The sequence below is a fragment of the Aquila chrysaetos genome, chromosome 4 (assembly GCF_900496995.4).
Source record: "Aquila chrysaetos chrysaetos chromosome 4, bAquChr1.4, whole genome shotgun sequence".
Lineage (NCBI taxonomy): Eukaryota > Metazoa > Chordata > Aves > Accipitriformes > Accipitridae > Aquila > Aquila chrysaetos.
In genome coordinates, this window is record NC_044007.1 from 12887998 (window position 1) to 12903195 (window position 15198).

A 15198-nucleotide genomic window follows, 5' to 3' on the forward strand; every position below is an offset into this window, starting at 1 on the left:
ACACCTGCTAAGGTATTTCTATAAAAATGTGGGAAACGCCAGCTCAAGCCGTTGTCTGACAGAATCCCGACCAGAAGGTGAGCCTTCTGCATCCTGCCTGGTCGTGCTAATCGTGACACCATGAATTTAGGGAAAATGAAAAGAGAAAGGAAATATGAGTCTCTCTCAGCCTCTCCTGAACTTGTTCTTCTGCTCTATATAAATAATAGCATATTAATAGGGCAGCCAGGGAGGGGCTCCCCTAACCAGCGCACGCACCACGCAGCCTGCAGCTGCAGCAGCCGCAAGCTCACCCCTGTCGGCTGGGCTGAGTCCAGGCTGGGTCTCGGAGCTGGCAGACAAACATGCTCTCCATGAAACAAAACAGAAAATAAAAAGATCTCAGATCTCTGCCAGCCCCATCCCTCAGGTGTTACACTGCTGTGGCACAGGATCGCCTGATCCTGGGGCAGCCCTGGAAAGCAATATGCCAGCAGAGAACACGAACAGGCAGTCAGGTGCTGAACATCAAGCAAATGCACCCTGGAAGACTTTGAGGAGTGGTGTCAGTGTTTTCTGTTGTATTTTTAGGTCAGCTATTTCCAAAACCAGTTTGCCTGCAAGAAAGATACAACCACCTTTATTTTTTCTGATGGCAGTTCCCAGGTTGCTGGAGCTTTCCCATCCCACTTTAATCCCTCTTGGGCTGGTTCTTAAGGGCACCTTCACCAGCACAATTCTCCAGATTTATTTAACTGCAGGCTGTTCCCATAAAGCAAATCCATGGCTTGGGAAACCTTGAACCATTGCCTGCTCACATCCCTCTTTCCAGAATGACTGCAGCCACTCTACCTCCAAAATCCAGTAGCGATCTCCTTGGCAGAGTAGAAGTGACATGTCTGGTTGAAGACCAGTGTTACCTGGTCTCCTGTGGCTTTAAAAGCTCCAGCAGATTTATGATATTGAGATAAATTAAGCTTTGAATCTTGCCAGCAGTTGCCTAAATAACTCAGGACTGCAAGGGTCCCTATAGATACAGGTCAGAGCGGCTAAAGCTAGAACTTGTAGGTATGTTATCTGTCCCATTACACTGCAATGACTGCAGCATCAAGTTCAATAACATTTGTGGGGTTTTTACCCTGATTGAAGCACACATCAGGAATAAAGTCCCCATTTTGGCTGACAGTGGGATAAAACTCTACTGCAATCAGCACTAGGGACAGGCACCTGGATTTCCACCCCTGCGACCCCCCCATCTTTGGAAACATCAAACCATTTTGTCCTCTAACTTGCAATGACAAATCCTTAGTGTCAACAACAGCAGAGCAGGGCACATTCCTACCGACATCCATTTGCCTAAATATTTGCCAGAAAGGCAGGTCACAGTGCATTTTGTGTGTCTATTTAGAAATACACTTACTCTCTGCCAAAGAGCCGTTTCAAACTATGCTATGCAAACACAGCTGTATTTGAAACTACCAGACACAGGAATTTGCAAGCTATTTTTGGAACTAATCTGGTGCATTGAAAGACAAGACATTTTGCCTCTTTTTTTGTTAGAGATCACACTACCTGGGTTGCTCCTGGTGAACTCGCGATTGTGGTTACCATACTGGCTTTGGAGTATCTCAGCAATCCTGCATTCAGCACAACTAGGAAATAAACATTTCTTCAATTCAGTGTGATGATGTGGGTCTCTGTTATTCTCCTCTAAAATAAAAGGAATTATTTGACCACCACAACGGCATACATAAAATTGATGTGATGGTGAATCTGATGAATGACTCAGTCCTAAGAGGCTGGTAGGGACCACTGTAATTAGGACATCCCTTCACTTCTGTCCTTTTATTTTCATCCAGGTGTTTACTCCTTATTCCACAGTATCATTGTTCCAGGTATCAGCCAGATTACACACAGACACAGCACTGCTGCTCAGCAAGCCAAGAAAATTGAGGGATCACCTAGAGCAAAAACATTTTTTGCCCTTTTTCATCTCTCCAACAGAAAAACCTATTGACATAGATGGTTACAATCCCACTTTAGCACTTTGCCTCCTGTTTGCAGCTGCTGTTCTGTCAGGCACAGGCACTACACAGGTGCCGGTGGGACAGGGCACGGCAGCAGCCCTGGCCGACCATCCTTCCATGCAAGGATGCTCCCATGGTGGAGTTTGAACCAAAAGGGTTTGGAGAAGAGGAAACTGGGCCCACAAATTTAATGCAGTCCCTCAACCCTTAAAAAGCAGCAATGTCTATAGATCCATACAGTAAAATGTGTTTGTGCCTCTAGACGTGTCAGGACTCTCCCCGGGGGAGCAGCCGGCACTGATCTCCATCGGAATGGCAGGGAACACACGGCGGCCTCGTTGCTGTCTCACATGTTGTGTCACCGACTGAAAGGAGAGGACCGGTTCGGTTCTGCTGGTGAGATGAGGAACACAACCTTGATCAGTTTGGGATTGAATGAAATGCCTATTTTAGCATGGTTTCTTTGTTGGGTTTTTTTACTTTTCAAATTTAAATGTAGGCAAAATATCTCACAATGGAATATATTCAGATTGAATCAGCAAATAGTTCAGCAAAAAAAGCCTGTTCCATTTCCATTTTTTCAACAGGTAAACTAGTTGTAAAAATATGTTATTCAAATAGAGTGTTTCAGCTCCAGTCTTAGGCTTTAACTGGCTTGTTTGCATCAGGAAGTAAGTGGAGTTATGCTTCAGCCTGAATTTTTAAAAAATATTATGATGATTCTTTCAGGGATGATCATAAACCATAACATACCCCTGTAAATAAGTACTTTGCTATTAGTGTGGGCTTTTTTTTTAATTTCTTATATAAAATTGCCTCAACAATTTTCTGTTTAATTTTGTTTTATGCCTTGTGTTGGAAAAGATTAACTCCATTTCTCTCAAAAATACTACTTACCCATACTTACTTCAAAGTGAGTGATAAAAACAAATTAGAGCTTGGTGCAGGCATGAATCTTTTTGCCATCCTACTCCTTGTACAGGACTGCAGATTGGTTTGCAAATTTATTAATCAAGTGAGGGTGAAATCTGTAGATAAATTTGAGCAGCAGAAGACAGGCAATTCATTTTTTCCTGCTGTCTGCATTCATCCCAAGGAAGAGCTGACAAAAGCAGAGCCTGCAGAGCGCACCTGCGAGAGGTATGCAGCGCAGCTGAAGATGTGCACAGCACGGCCGCTGAATCTCCTCCTCTGTAGCCAGCCATGCAGATGTAAAAACTATACCAGTTTTCAGAGTTTGAGATGGCAGGCTATGGAAGTGAAATTCTACCTATTTCAGAAGAAATAAAATACAATCAAAGGAAGACATACAAGTAATTTTTATTTTTGAAGAAGGGCTCACAGCACATTGAAATGAAACATCTGATATTCCTAGGCACAAACTGTCTTGACCATATTTCTCTTACAAAAACTTTTCAGCCCTAATTCAGCCAAAACAAGGAATTATGAAGGAAGGAAGCACAATTAAAACACAGACTAGAGGATACACGTATGTGATGCTGTCTCATCCACCGCTTCTTTCTCACGTGAGGACACTAAAAACATCCAATGGGCATCCAGCACATAACACCAGCAAGAGGCCATGCACGTCTTGGCCAATAAAGCATTTGTGTGTTTTGCTCCAAAACCCACCAGAGAAGTTGGTTTCTCCTCTGCTTTGCCCCAAGGCAGGCAGCAGCCCAGGCTCACTGCAGATTATCCTGCAGTTTGCAGCACCTGCAGGCTGGAATCAAGCTCAAAGTGAGAGCCGGGGAACAGCGCACAGCATCCCCACAGGAAGAATACAAACCAGAATATTATTTCTTACAGTCTCAGTCCCTGCCCGCACCAGGCAAGTGAATGAACAGCCCCGTCCCCGCTGGAAACCCTGCCAGCTGCCCTCTCCGTCCCCTGCCAAATACCTCATCGTCCCCCACACCTCGCTTCTGCCTGCACGTGAAATTCGGGATGCAAACAGGGTTGCGTGCTTTCCTCTCCGGCCACGACAATGTTGGACCTGAAATACCTTATGTCAGAGAGACAGCACTGCGTGGGGATGTTTTAATTACCATTTCCCAGGGCTGACATCCCAGCGGGCAAGAGCCCGGCGCTGCCGTAGCTCAGCCCACGCCATGAGCAGGGCGTTAACAGAGCTGTCACACCAACTTTTCTTTCCCACATCATCACTCAAGACGTGACATTCAAGTAGGTAAATATACTTCAGAAAACCTCTGTGCTGAAAACGGCCTTTCTCACCTCAGCACTCAGTAGAAGCAAATAATTACTATTAAGTAACACTATTGCCAACAGACCTTTGACTGTGACTCAGGTTCCCAAACACTTTTCTATGTTTTCAGTGCTGAATACCCGCTACAACCACATAAGAAAGTTGCTGGCACAATTTGCAATTGCATCTCAATAAGTTTATAAAAGTTGAAAAGTTTTGTGTCTAACTTAAAAACACTATTTGGATTTTTTTAATGTTGTTGTTGTTGTTCAAAATACAAAAACTGCATTATTCTTAATATTTTCATCTCAGGTAGTTCTCTTTTTCGAAAAAGCAAATGTCAGACTCAAATGATCTGTAAAACTAGGAACAGCTCCTCCAGAGTCTAATTCAGTGACTTTTCAACCTCTTCTGATCAGATAGCTAAAATCCATTTACAGAAACGCCAGCACCCTGTACAGCTCTTGAATACTTTGTAGAGAACTACTTCCAGCATCAGAGCCAAAGCTTTACGGCCAGCAGGTGTTAGGCAGGGATTAAACACCATGGGGAAAACCCTCCCTTCAAAATCACTCTTTTTGCAGGCAAATAATAAACCCTCCAATCCTTTCTGCTTTACTGTTCCCATTCTCAGAAGCACAACTCCATCCAGAAGCAGCTAACACAGATAATGCCCATTTATGCTCCTGTGCATAAAATCAAGATACAAACCACACTAAATCCCTCTGTCTACAACAGTCTAATAGGTTTTAAAGGTATTGTCCTGGCTTCGTCTGGAATAAAATTAATTTTCTTCTTAGTAGCTGGTATAGTGCTGTGTTTTGGATTTAGTATGAGAAGAATGTTGATAACACACTGATGTTTTAGTTGTTGCTGAGCAGTGCTTACACGAAGTCAAAGACTTTTCAGCTTCTCATGCTGCCCAGCCAGGGAGGAGGCTGGAGGGGCACAAGAAGTTGGGAGGCGACACAGCTGGGACAGCTGACCCAAACTGGCCAAAGGGATATTCCATACCATGTGATGTCATGTCCAGTATATAAACTGGGGGGAAAGCTAGCCAGGGGCCACTGGTCAGGAACAGGCTGGGCATCAGTCAGTTGGTGGTGAGCAATTGTTTTTCATTTGCATCACTTGTTTTTCTTGTGGTTTATTTCTCTCTCTTTTTGTTATTTTCCTTTTCATTACAATTTAGTAGTAGTAGTAGTAGCAGCAGCAGCAGCAGTAGTAGTAGTATATTTCAATTATTAAACTGTTCTTATCTCAACCCATAAGTTTTCTCACTTTTACCCTTCCAATTCTGTCCCCCATCCCACCAGGGGGGAGTGAGCGAGTGGCTGCGTGGTGCTTAGTTACCGTCAGGGGTTAAACGACGGGTATAGTTACAGCATGACTATGCATCACATATTTGTTTGGGGTTTTAATTCCCATTAGTTTGCCATCAGAGTAGTCTGATGAAAAAATATCAACTTGAGTCTAGAGTGGCTGGTTCACAAAATCACACTGGGAAGTTAAATATTCACAGCAAAGAAGCAAATATTAAAAATTACAGCAAAAGCCATGAAGCTCAGCTGAAGTCTGTGGAGACTATGGTAGACTTTCAAATTACAATGACAGAATATTGTTCATGAATCTGGCATCCTCAGTCCCATATTCAGACAAGTGTTTCAGATCTACTTCATGCTTTGAGCACCCCTGCTGCTGTTCAGCCTGGAGAACCTCAGCTCAGTTTTGGTGACCTCCTTGCTGCCTTCCTGAGCGCTTTCAGCCAGATCCATTCAAAAGGTCAAAGGCTGTCTCCCTGACCTGCCATTTTAAGAATGTCACACAGACATCTTTGCAACTTTTCACTTGTTTCTTCCTTCATCTCATTAAAATATAGGCATCTCAAGTCTGCCATTCAGGAACTTCACAGGTCTGCCCTTCTCCACCGCAACATGGATGAGGTTAAATTTGCCACCTGATCCTGAGACAACGTCACTTGCGAGTCTTGGACAACCACAAAACCCCAGCACATTTCTGACAATATTACTGCTGCCTCTGTACTTACTTATTGCTGTATCAGAGCAGCATGTCCCCCACGGTGTTCACAGCATCGCTGATGCTGGATCTTCCACTTGTGTTTGCCCAAGACGCTTGTGTTACACTGTCAGCGTGGCCAAGAGCAGACTGTATCGTGGACCCTAACTTCACTAACTGCAATCAAATGCTCTCGGGGCTCTGCTGTGCCCAAAGATGCCAGGTGATGGGAGTACATATTGCCATGCCCAGCAGCACTCTCCCTCTCCTTCAGCCTCGAGCTCCTGGCCCAAAATTACTTTTGATAGAGGAGCAAGACCCTAAATCAAGCAGAAATCAGACCAGAAGCCTTTTACTTACAAGGTTTACATAGCACTGCAGGAAGCCAGCATAATATGTCAGAAGTGTCACCTGTGCTCAGTGATGCCGTCATAAACTTAAACCCAGCAAGACAGGGAGTCACATATGTGACCTCCAAACCAAGCATAATCCATTTCATGCCATTACAGTCACACTCAGCAAAATACCCACTTGTGTGTTTTGCTGCGCCAGGCTGAACCATCATAAATTGTTATAACAATAATTTTAACTGACTGTGCAAAGTATTTTAAAAATTTGCAAGAGAAAGTTCTGGGAAACGTGGGGAAGAAAAGGTTAGCATCTCCTGCAAAAGTCAGTTCTCTGTTTCCTTAAAATAATTTGTGTCCATTGAAATTAAGAGAAGAAGAATCTGTACTGTGAATTGATGTTTTATTGTCTTTGCCATTTGTGATACAAATAACCATTCTTTTATTGCTGAAAGTGACATAGATTAAGAATGTTGTCTTGCTACATAATTGGTGCCACAGATAACAAGAACTTCAGGGTTTCCTCCTTGAGCCATGTGACTGTGCTCAATTATCACGTTCATGTTTTAGAAAACCTAGACCTGGTCCATGATCTGAGCATAAACCGCTGATTCTACAATCAAAGGCAAAAATCCCTCAACATAGTTTTCTCATATTTTATTACTTTTTTTAGGTTGGGAAGACTCATACTAGCTGGACACTTGAATGCTGCATCTCCAATAGCACGTAGAACAATGGCCACTTTGGCCAATTTTAGTCACTTCATGACAATGTGGTATCACCTGCCTTGAAATGAGGCAGCACCTAGCACAGAGAGTTGAGCTGTTTTCACGGGATTACCAGATTTAGTTTTTAATTAGCTCCAAACTATTCGTTAACACCTCTGGTTTTTTCTTTGCTCTTCAGCATTTCAGTACAGGAGTTTTAATCAACTTACCAGTGGGACAAAGATGATTTTTTGCTATGGATTTGTACATTTAACATCTGTCTCTTGAAAGTGACAGAAACGGATGATGTGGATCTCCCTGGGACAGTCTCTGACAGGGTGATAAGGTAGGAGGCTTTTCTGTATTTCACATGTAGAGACTCACTAACTGAGAGCATTTCCTCCAGAGGCATTTGACAGGGGACACGTTTCAGAGCAGGGAAAGAGGGTATAGAAGAAAGGAACACGTATGTGGCATTGTATATACACCGTACACAGATACATACACAACTTCCCTACCAGCTTTATAGAAAATTATCCATTAGACCCCGAGGTTTCAGCAGCAGCAGGCAACGTTGCACAGGAGCTCTTCACAGCAAGGACGGGGCTGTCCCTGCCATGCAGGATGCAGAACAATCTTCCAGTAGCTTTCTGGGCAATTAAAGTCATAAGTTCAGTCAAGTTTGCAAATCTACAGCAAATTCATTCCTTCAGGGCTCGGTGCTTTTAAGACACAGTCCAGCACAGAGGCAGCACAAAGCTGGAACATCTCCTGAGGCATCTCTCTCTGTTCACTTGCATTTGACCTTCTGCTGGCTCGAGCCCTGGCGGTAACACAAGGAAGGGATAAGTTGAGCGGAAAAGGTCTCCATCACTTCCAGAGCATCGACACTGTGTTCTGCACGTACCACGTGAACATCGCAGTGCCAGCTGCAATACCTTTCTGACCTCGTTATAATTCCTTAGAAATGCAGCCTTCAGGGGTGAAGCATCTTTTTTTTTTTTTTAATTATTAATAAGGAGGTATCTATACTGCTTGTAGCAAAGTCACTGGTGGCCTACCTATTTTTATTTACAAATAAGATGGCACAATGCAGTCACAGTCATTCTCATCTGTACCACTTAGGGTAAAGATAAGCCTGCAGCAAAATGACTTGATACACAGCATGATTCTGTAATTTTCGGAGCTAGGAGCTCTATTTCTAAATATTAATAAGATGTCCCAAACCTCAGAAGACCTTCATCCATTTTCATTTGGTTTAAGCATTCTTTTCTTCCCCCAGAACTGCAATCTCTGCCCTGAGACCCCTCCCCACACCACCCATCTGTAGGCAGGCTCACGCAGCCCGAGAAGCCACTGAGCACTGAGGCCCCAAGCCCATGTGTGACAGGCACAGCAATACAATACGAATTAATAGAGGGTGTCTGTGCTGTTATAATAATAAAACCTAGAACTGCTACCATAATTAAACACAGATCTGCAGCAGAAATAAATTCTTCCTGAGTCTGACCTGTGCCTTAGCAATGCAGATGAGTTGTTGGCAGGTAGGGTTAACCTTTCCCTAAAGCTACAATTAACATGATGGATTCATCATTACATGGAAATTTAGATTTGTTTGGAGAAGGAGAGAAAAAGCCTACTGGGATCCTGATGACTGTATTAATTACCTACAGAAATGTTAGCATCTACCTCAGGGTTAGACACAGACAGCTACAGGTACTGCTACAAAATTCAAGAGCACACTCCCTGGTCTGTACATGTGGGACTGGGGGCATCCCAGGGACAGCCACTAAACCCATCCCCTTCTGCACCACCAAACCCCTTCAATTTCTAAATAACCAAAGCCAACCATTCTCTAGCTCTTTTCTTTCACCCCACTGAAGCTCACAGTTAAGATGACAGAGGTGCAGAAGGATTGGGGTAATGAACTGTACCTCAAGCATCCAGACCTCTGCATTGCCTTCCACAATCATAACTGGAAAGTACACAGCTACATAAAATGCAGCGTAGCTCGAGGGTGGCAAAAAGAGAAAGGACCTGCAGTGTTCCACAACACCACGATGGTTTATCAGTCAGGCAATAAAAGAGCAGCTAAAGAACAGGGTGCAAGATCCCTGCAGTCACCTGCTGGTTGTCCTCAGGCTGGAGACATACCTAACCCCAGCTAGTCCTGATGAGCTGCGTGTTAAGCATATTAGATAGGCATTTTAAATAGGTCAGGTTGCTCAGGCATGCTGCTAAGCTTTGCAGCCCAGCCTCCCTAAGTGCTGCCTTGCTGAAGTCCTCTGAAGGAAGGAAATTGAACCTGCTGGGGAAATCGCAAAGACCTAAGATAAGCCCCATTTAAGCTAGCAGCTTTCCTGCAGCTTAACGCTGGCAGAAGGGAGCCCAAGGACCCAGCAAGCCCTGGCTGTGCTGAAGTGTCCCCAGGAGAGCAAGCACGCAACTAACTCAGCCGGGCTCTCTCCGCTGCACTTGCAGCAACAGAAATGCTCTTACAGCACCCGACTCCTCCGTGAGAGGTTTTGCAGAGGCGATGGCAGCGAGTCCTCGCGGCCCCTCAGCGAGGCCGGTGATGTTGGATTTGCATCTCACTGATGAGAAAAGAAGCAGCAAAGCAACTTGCAAAGGCCCAGTGGAAGCCAGCAGCAGTGCTAATGTCAGAAGTTGAGCTCCTGCGCCCCGTTTAACCTGTTGTTTCCTCACCAACATTCACTACATTCACCTCACTGTGAATGTAGCAGGGAGCAAAGAGGGGCTGCGAAGGATGCCACCGCCTCTCCGTGGGTGCCCTGTGGTTCCAGGCTATGGACACGGCGCTCAGCGCTGCCTCTCACCCGGGAGCCAGGTCTGACACCCTGACAGCATACAGAAGTGCCCCTCCAAGGGAAGCACATTGCCTGTTCCTAAAGCACCTCAGTCTGCCGAAATAAAACAAATTGCTGAGAGGTCTCGGGGGCATCAGGGAGAAGCTCCACACTCGTACAAGCTATCCGAGCTCAGGTCAGATGTGTCAGCCCTCCTCTTTACACCCATGTTGCTTGTACCCCTGTCCACCTTGGCAGAGCTTCTTTAGAAAGACCGAAACAAAGAAATTCATGTTACTCTTTGGTGATAACAGTTTTCCTCCTGAAAATAACCAGCTTCAGTTTCCACAGCCTTTTCAAACTGATCTGCTGCAAGGAAATTTGCTTTTGATCGTTTCCCACGGTTGCTCCAAAGCAGGATGTTTCCAAAGGCAGCAAGGGGCAGAGCCTGCCCCCTCCGCCCACTGCTGCCAGTGTTATGTGAAAAAACAAAACTGCTCTGGGGACACCACTTTTGTTGTTTTGCAAAGCAGTTAAGTCAGCAAATGAATCTAATTCATCTCCAGTAAAAAACACCAGTGCCAATCATTCACATCAGGGCAGAAAAGAATTGCGGAGTGCTCCCCAAATGCAAACTCCGACCATTTTGTCAATGTAAAAGTCAGAGGCTGTAATTACTCTATAGCCCCAGATAATTCAGGAAAGTGCTTTCCTGAGACTGGCCTTTGAAGCCAGGAGACCATTAGGTATCCAGCTACAGGATCATGGCAAGGAGACGAGAGGTATATATCCCCACGGTGGACATTTTAAATATATGCAAACCACGCTCAGAAAGGACATTTACATTTTCTGCTAGGATTCCTATGAAACCCAAGAGGAAACCTTTTCATCCCACCGCTGTCCGCATGTGTTGGATGTCCGAGAAGTGAAGACAGCAAACTGGCTCACTGGAGCCGCTATAAAAAGCCAAAACCCTCCATGAAATATTCCCAAGTGGGAAGTGATATCCAGTGACACTTCAGTGTCAGAGGCCATTCCCTCCCCTCCTCCTCTAAACATTTTTTAAAAGAAAAGACGATAAAAAGACTATAAAAACCGAAGGCACGGGAACACATGCTCAGCCCGCGCACATCTCAACTGTGGCAGTCAACTGTGGCCACGTCACCCACGAAGTCACCACCGCCAAGGCCTGGCTGGCCACCATTTCGGCCACCCCACTGCTTTGACTTATGACCAGGTGAGCTCAAGAGCTGGAGCCTCCTTCTTAATAATCCCTTAAATCAGGCTGAAATCAGCTGGGCTGGACCAGTCTCTGCACAGAGGTGGGTCCCTGCAGAGAAGCTTTGCACAGAGAGCAAACTCTGCAGGGTGTCCAACCTCTGCAGAGCTCCCTGGGGCAGAAATTTGCTGAGGAACAGGGAATGGGAGGCAGGAAGGGCTGGTTGCATCCCACCTGTCAATAAATTTATCTGCAAAAGTCAAAGCTGGTTTGCAGGTAGGAGCCCAGTTCTGCAAAATCTTTCTTTTTCAAGCTAAGCCTGATCCCAGAGGATAGCTACAGTCTTTACCAGACATATATGATGATTAAAAAACCACACCACCAAAAACCACCAAAACCCAACTTATTTGACAGGTAAGCTCATTTGAAGACTTCTTTGAAGCATTTGACATTTTCTGTCATTTTTCCCTTCATGTGCAAGTAAAGTTTGATTGGCAGTTTAAAGCTTGCTATTAAATTAGCTCCTATTTTTAAACCTCGGGGACCATAATGTATGACAAAGCAAACTTTAAACAGATGAAACCTGTAAGACCACATGAGGACAGAGGAAGGGGCAAGCAATGCTCCAGCAGTGATCAGGCAGCTCAGGTATGTCACTAACTCCCCATGGGGGCACCTAATCCCAGATTAAAAATAACCCTATTCCAGAATGACATCTCCTACTTTGAAGCATAATTATCCTCTTCCTGAGATGCCGTTTGATTCCCTGCTCTAGAAAAATTAAACTTTATAGTGATTATGATTGGAAAGATTTATTTCAGTGACACAAATACAACCTAACAGTTAAAAGGAGTCCACGGCGTTAAAAAAAGCTTGCTGCATTTTTTCCCCATGTGTAACCCTCCATGTCTTCTAACACTTTGCAAGGCTTCTGCCAACATCAGTCTTAATTTTTTCTCATGCACGGAGCAATCTTTCCAAATGTAACGGCTACATACAGCTTTGCAGCTCTGAAAGACTCAGTTATCAGAGCATACCGTCAGGAGACACAGTTTGTTCTTACAGAGACAGTACAGCTCATCAGAGTCCTCTCTGCTGGTTATTAAACACCCAGTGGCCGTGGCTGCCCAGTGGCCCAGCTGTCCCTTCCAGCCCCAGGTCCCTGCACAGACCTTTCTGAAGCCAGCTGAGAAGACAGGACCCTGAGATGGTCAGGAGCAGTTTGGGATGCATTTCATCTCCGTCTCTTCTTGTCCAGCACGCTAAAGGCGCTGTGGGTGGGAAGGGGAGGCGTGCAGCTGGGTACAGGCAGGAGCCTCGGTTGACAGACACAGCGCGGCTCTGTCATGGGGAAAAACCCTTTCCAAAGAGCTGTTATGTGCGGGAATAATAACATGGAGCAAGTCGTGGGTTTGACAGCAGAGCTGGAGCAAATGGAGTGGAAAGATCTGCAAAAGCAATCCTGGCCCAGCAGTCCCGGCATAGAAATGTAGCAGCAATAGCAATAATATTCCTGCGAGTCCCCTCAGTTGCACAGTACCATCTATTTCTACTCTTCTTCCCCTGCAGCCCTGCTAAGAGCTCAGAGGTATCCCAGTGTCAGACTCCTTCCCTTGGATCACCACACTAGCGCTGCTAATTGAGCTTAACACAGACTAATTGGTCTCAGAAGGGGAGATTTTTTTCCGTCATGGCAACTTTCTTCAGTGGCAGACCTCATAGTGTTTAATCAAACTAAACTGATCATCTAAATATTTTAAATCCACCTGAGCTCTTCTCTCCTCAAGCAAATGGAAATCTATTAAGAGCATTAAAAATTCTTAAGTTTCTTTTCTTAAAGTCTAATAAGATCTACACACTAAGAATCATTTCTTCCTCTCTCTCCTTCACTCCTCCCACAAAATATTACCTGACTGTATGTCTGTTAGCCCAGAAGAAAACAAAGCATAACCTGGAGCCCAGGGGACACCTGTTTACAGATGACATAAGATAATCCGTCACGCCGTGCCACCAGCTTGGGTTTACAAGCCAGCCAACACCCACCCCACTGCGAGAGCAGCGGGGAATCCAGCTTCATTTTGCTAGTACGGGATGGTGCAAAGGGGTAGGATACAGGGATGAAACTTTGCTTTTAGGGACATCTGCTTGGGCTGTGCTGCTGAAGTGGTCCAGGGGTCCCTTTTAAGCGCAAGGGGAGCGATGGTCTTTGCACGCTGACTGCAAGCAAGCACACACAGGTTGGCAGCTGGGCTGTTTGAACACTACAAACTCACCATCTTTGAGAAAAGGCAATCGGCCGGGTGGGGATGCGGCTTGCAGGGCACACCACGCCGATGCCTCCCAGGGTCCTCGGTGGACAGCTAGGGACCACTGCTGCAGGCACCGCACCAGCACACAGCGAGAAGCCACTTCTGCCCTGTAAGCACTTGCAAAGATAAAGTAAATGCAAGAAGCCAAGCCAGGAGCTGCTGTCAGAAACTTAACGCCTTCACAAGCTCATCCACTCTCTGCAGATGGAGATTCAGCCGGGAATAGGGATAGGAGAGGAGAGGGCCTGTTTACAAAAACAAAAGTACATTTTTCTGAAATCAAGAGCTTCTGGGTAGCTGCTCTCACTCCGAACCTAGGACGAGCAGACACAACAGCACTTCTCTGCAATAGATTAGTCTCATTTTTTAAATGCAAGACTGCTCTCTGTTGGATTGGAGAAGCCCTGCCTGCTGTTTGCATCCTATTAAAACCCTGTCAGCAGCAATTGGTACTTTTCCAGTATCAGCAGGACAGTGGTACCACTGGCTGAGAGTTAAAAATCATTTTACAAAAAGTTACAGTTTGTTCTACATCCTAAGAAAGCATTATTTAGATTTTTCCCTTGGTAAACAAAGCAGCTGTTCTGCCCAACTCAGAGCAAGGACTATAAACAATTCTTCTACATTGGATGCTGATTTTTATTTATTTTTTTTTAATTGCGGACTACAGAGTTTCTTTCCATAATATGCAGCTATTTATATGAATTATACTAGTTACAACAAAGAAGAGCATACCACTTCAGAGTAACAGCACACCTGGCTCAGAGCAGGGATTGAGTGCCCCGCAGACATCTCTCTGTGGCAGGGAAAAAGGGTCCATCGCACACATACAGGCATCTCAGGCCCATGAAGTTCCCTTTCAGCAAATCAGCACTTCCTATCCAGGACTGCTTGTAAAAAGTTGCCAACCAATTCCAATTTTGCTGGTCTAAAGTGCAAGTTTGCACAAAGTGTGCAGAGAAGGCGTCCACGCGCAGCTTCACACAGGTGCCTCCTTTGGCACAAGCTGATTGACCTGGGTGTCTCTCACTCGCTGTCCTGCATCGGTTTCCATAAGCAGAGCTTGACTCAGGCACCCCCCTGTATTTACGCGGCCTCAAGGGTATATCTTGTAGCCAAGGCCGAGCTTTCCGCTGCTGCTGGCTTTGCACGGGGCGGGCTGCCTTCACCCAACTCACCTCACTTCAAACAAGCTCAGTAGGTCCCCAGGAGGTGCTGGCTCCATGAACTCAGTCTGCAGGCTTGACATAGATAAATTCATTATTTCAATGCATGAACTCAAGTAAAAAAATAATCTCCAGACCATCCTGTCCAGAGGAACTGACTCTATTTTATCTTGCTTCACTCATACCCCACAGCACCTTCACGTCCTGTACAGCTAGCCTGAAGACAAACGTACAGAGCACTTCAATTATAGAACCTACCATCTGTTTAATAATGGATTTGAGATGCATCTGCTCTACAGAGTAGAAATGAAAACACAGTATCTCCTTCTGACACACTATCACATGTGTGTTACCACGCATAAACCTTCAGTTTCATCACTGACATGTATTCAGTCCCCTCAGAATACATTCTGCA